General features: G+C 40.9%; 1 long non-coding RNA gene across 1 annotated transcript; it reads right to left on the bottom strand.

Annotated features, from left to right (window-relative positions):
* Positions 1-734: 734 nt before the first annotated feature.
* On the bottom strand, positions 735-5,177 carry LOC135561168 (uncharacterized). Its single transcript, XR_010459266.1, has 2 exons — positions 4,339-5,177; positions 735-1,560 (listed from the first exon to the last, which is right to left on the bottom strand). It is a non-coding gene; the product is annotated as an uncharacterized LOC135561168 (long non-coding RNA).

The following is a 5,177-nucleotide window of genomic DNA, read 5'->3' as shown; positions in this document are numbered from 1 at the left end:
GGCTTGTCATCAGCACTTCTTTCAGTCCAACAATCAAATACAAAACAAGAATTGTAGATACTATATGCAGAGTCATGCTATGGTTGCATATAGTTTCCTTGTCATGCTTGAAAGTGCGTAGAGAACCATTGGGCACCCAAGGGAAACAAGGGTATACTGATACTGAAGGTAACCCTGAACCAAGGAGGGATTTACTCAAAGCAATGGTGCCACCTACTGGCTATTCTGGAGAAGTGTATAGTATGTCTGCTCAACAGTATAGCCTCTGTCAGCCACACTTAATAGGCTGACTGTTGTCTGGAACAGGACCCAGAACTTAGTTAGGGTTCTCATAAAAATTATTCCAAATAATGTAGGAAAATGTATTCTTTGGCGTAGAGTTTATTTGTCATGCTTAAAAGTGCATAGATAACCTTTGTGTTTTCCAAGGGTTACCAACAATGATGTATATAAACCTGCCTCGCCACTGCATCTCTGCTCTCCCCCAGACCTGACACTGAAGGTAACCCTGAACCAAAGATGGATTTACTCATCCAATGTGAGTACATGTTGTTTGAGGTACAGTAGGTCAATACAGACACAGTACTATCGCAGGTGTTTACAGACACAAATACATTTAAACTCAGTTTCACAATTCCTGACATTTAATCCTAGTAAAAATGCCCTGTCTTAGGTCAGTTAGGATCACCACTTTATTTTAAGAATATGAAATGTCAGAATAATAGTAGAGAAAATGATTTATTTCAGCTTTTATTTCTTTCATCCAATTCCCAGTGGGTCAGAAGTTTACATACACTCACTCAATTAGTATTTGGTAGCATTGCCTTTAAATTGTTAAACTTGGGTAAAACGTGTCGGGTAGCCTTCTACACGCGTCCCACAATAAGTTGGGTGAATTTTGGTCCATTCCTCCTGACAGAGCTGGTGTAACTGAGTCAGGTTTCTAGGCCTCCTTGCTCGTACACGCTTTTTCAGTTCTGCCTATATATTTTCTATAAGATTGAGGTCAGGGATTTGTGATGGCCACTCCAATACCTTGATTTTGTTGTCCTTAAGCCATTTTGCCACAACTTTGGAAGTATGCTTGGGGTCATTGTCCATTTGGAAGATCCATTTGCGACCAAGCTTTAACTTCCTGATGGATGTTTTCAGATGTTGCTTCAAAATATCCACATAATTTTCCTTGCTCATGATGCCATCTATTTTGTGAAGTGCACCAGTCCCTCCTGCAGCAAAGCACCCCCACAACATGATGCTGCCACCCCCGTGCTTCATGTTGGGATGGTGTTCTTTGGCTTGTAAAGCCCCCTTTTTCAATAAGTATATAAGTATTCAACCCCTTTCTTATGGCAAGCCTAAATAAGTTCAGGAGTAAAAATGTGCTAGAAAAATGTCATATAAGTTTCATGGACTCCTCTCCATAGGGAACTTTCAAAGTGTTCCTGTGATGTTGTGTTCTGACTGGACCAGGACGAAGGGGCAATTGGGCTGAGCACACATCTGGTCAACCTCTCCAAGCTGATGGAAAGCTTTCCTCCAAGGTCTGTTCAGTACTACTGCCTGAAATGGAAAGAATGATGAAAAGTGTTTTTCTCTTGAACATTGTACTTCTGTTTAATGGTAGGTAATAACTCATGGGTTCACCTCCCCCTGTGTTTACAATGAAAGACTGAGGGAGCAGATAGTGGATTTCTGGCCTCCTAGCTTTAAAGACAACCTAGGCAGTGTGTAGCCCAAGGAAGCTAAGGACACAGTCGCCTACATCCTGAAAGGTGTGTCCTCTGATTGGTAACCCATTTTCCACTCTCCCTCATTTTCTCACTTTAGTTCTCACCTTTATATAACCATTTTATTTTAATGCCATTGTACAGAACACAGAGGGCAGGTGAGTAGACACCAGAGGAGGCTGGTAGGGGGAGCTGTAGGAGGACGGGCTCGTTGTAATGGCTGGAATGGAATCAATGTAATGGAATCAAATACATTGTTTCCACGTGTTTGATGTGTTAGGTACCATTCCATTGATTCCATTCCAGCCATTACAATAAGTCTGTCCTCCTATAGCTCCTCCCACCAGCCTCCTAAGTGGCATGAGTGTGGAGTCTTGGAGTTTAGTTTCCTCTCAGTTTCTAATGTTCCACATCATCATCAGTTCCACATCTTCAGGTCGATGGGGATGGACAAGAGTCTATTCATGCGTCTTGAGAATCACAGTGAGGCTGTAGTCAAGCTGAACGTCCAGTACAAGAAGAACAGGTGGGTTATTCTCCATAACAACATCATGTCAACTATTTCATCAAATATTTCAACGTCATTTTTTTTTTCAAATATCATATCTCCTTTTCTATGCACTCAAAGGTTGCTGATTTCATCCATCACACCCTATGTTTTTAAACTAATTTCTTGGTGTCCCACCCTATAAGATCATGTCCCTGAGTAACACTGATGTACGGAGGCATGCTAACCCTGCCCTCCCAGGGCTCTGTCCAGAGGGAGCTGGGGCTGATCCATCTGGGAGAGCTGGCCTGGGTCCAGGCAGCTCTCTCTCTCTTTTCTCTCTCTCTCTTAGTAAACAGCATAGTGGGTCAATTTCCGGAAACAACTAAGAGCGATTAGTTAGTGTAGTAATACCTCTACATGTATCAGTATTAATCACAAACCGGGGCATTTTGAACCAAAACGGTAGTGGAACACAAAGGAATGGATGTTGAACCAGTGACCAGATTACTACATACTTTCTTCAAGACAGATATGCTGTTCTGATACACAGTACATACAATCTCTATCATTGCTGTGAATCTATGTAAATCAGACAGATATGCTGTTCTGATACACAGTACATACAATCTCTATCATTGCTGTGAATCTATGTAAATCAGACAGATATGCTGTTCTGATACACAGTACATACAATCTCTATCATTGCTGTGAATCTATGTAAATCAGACAGATATGCTGTTCTGATACACAGTACATACAATCTCTATCATTGCTGTGAATCTATGTAAATCAGACAGATATGCTGTTCTGATACACAGTACATACAATCTCTATCATTGCTGTGAATCTATGTAAATCAGACAGATATGCTGTTCTGATACACAGCACATACAATCTCTATCATTGCTGTGAATCTATGTAAATCAGACAGATATGCTGTTCTGATACACAGTACATACAATCTCTATCATTGCTGTGAATCTATGTAAATCAGACAGATATGCTGTTCTGATACACAGCACATACAATCTCTATCATTGCTGTGAATCTATGTAAATCAGACAGATATGCTGTTCTGATACACAGCACATACAATCTCTATCATTGCTGTGAATCTATGTAAATCAGACAGATATGCTGTTCTGATACACAGCACATACAATCTCTATCATTGCTGTGAATCTATGTAAATCAGACAGATATGCTGTTCTGATACACAGCACATACAATCTCTATCATTGCTGTGAATCTATGTAAATCAGACAGATATGCTGTTCTGATACACAGCACATACAATCTCTATCATTGCTGTGAATCTATGTAAATCAGACAGATATGCTGTTCTGATACACAGTACATACAATCTCTATCATTGCTGTGAATCTATGTAAATCAGACAGATATGCTGTTCTGATACACAGCACATACAATCTCTATCATTGCTGTGAATCTATGTAAATCAGACAGATATGCTGTTCTGATACACAGTACATACAATCTCTATCATTGCTGTGAATCTATGTAAATCAGACAGATATGCTGTTCTGATACACAGCACATACAATCTCTATCATTGCTGTGAATCTATGTAAATCAGACAGATATGCTGTTCTGATACACAGCACATACAATCTCTATCATTGCTGTGAATCTATGTAAATCAGACAGATATGCTGTTCTGATACACAGCACATACAATCTCTATCATTGCTGTGAATCTATGTAAATCAGACAGATATGCTGTTCTGATACACAGCACATACAATCTCTATCATTGCTGTGAATCTATGTAAATCAGACAGATATGCTGTTCTGATACACAGCACATACAATCTCTATCATTGCTGTGAATCTATGTAAATCAGACAGATATGCTGTTCTGATACACAGCACATACAATCTCTATCATTGCTGTGAATCTATGTAAATAAATCAGACAGATATGCTGTTCTGATACACAGCACATACAATCTCTATCATTGCTGTGAATCTATGTAAATCAGACAGATATGCTGTTCTGATACACAGCACATACAATCTCTATCATTGCTGTGAATCAGACAGATTCTTTTTAAATGTGTTATTTTGTGTATTTCATTTGACTTTCATTGAAGCTCTCACCTTCAGTAGCAGGCTGACTAAACCGTGCATCAGAGCAGCTTCTGTTTGGTTGCTGATTCCCCCCTTGTCAAACGTCTCCAGGACAGGAACCGGCCAGACAGCTGCAGCATGCAGACACAGTTCCAATAACATACTGTACAAAGGTCCAACAACACTAGCTACACAATACACAGGTCAAACAAACCACACTTAAAGGTAGAGTCAGCGAAATGCCATTGCCACTAGCAGCACAGCAGATGTTGAGATGAACGAGATCTGTTACAGTGTGGTAGCAAGGATACCAATACAGCAGAGAATTTAGCCCTATACTATCCTGTTCTACTAGGCTGGTTGCAGGGCCAGTGATATTGGGGTCATTGCTCCCTACAGACAGCAGCTGAAGGCCATCTTAAGCCTGCTAACTGCCAAAGCCTTCAGCACTGTGGAGGTCAACACTGTGGAGAAGTACAACAGAGTCATCACCATTTCCCTCGCCAGGAGTCACCCAGAAGGCAACGTGAGTGGACCTTAAACCAACCATGTCTCTTGAAATATGAACCTTTACTTGGTCAAAGTGCATAACTTTTGGATTGGATAGTTATAACAGACTTTGAGCAAATTTCAACATGAGATATTTGTATCTGAATTGGACATATTGTATGGGTCATGACCTTTGACCTGTGTGTGACCTGGTCTGAGCTGCTGAAAGACTAGAGGAGGCTGAACGTGGCCATCACAAAAGCTCCTCGTGGTGGTCTCAGACACCATCCTGCACTGCTACGTCTCCCTGGAGAAACTCCTCAGCCACCTCAACCAGGAGAGCATGATATCCTTTACACTGTCCAGCCAGGAGAGCATGA

This window comes from Oncorhynchus nerka, linkage group LG16 (genome assembly GCF_034236695.1).
Source record: "Oncorhynchus nerka isolate Pitt River linkage group LG16, Oner_Uvic_2.0, whole genome shotgun sequence".
Classification (NCBI taxonomy): domain Eukaryota; kingdom Metazoa; phylum Chordata; class Actinopteri; order Salmoniformes; family Salmonidae; genus Oncorhynchus; species Oncorhynchus nerka.
The sequence above is the reverse complement of the archived record's forward strand: the minus strand, read 5'-3'. Positions and strand labels throughout refer to the sequence as shown.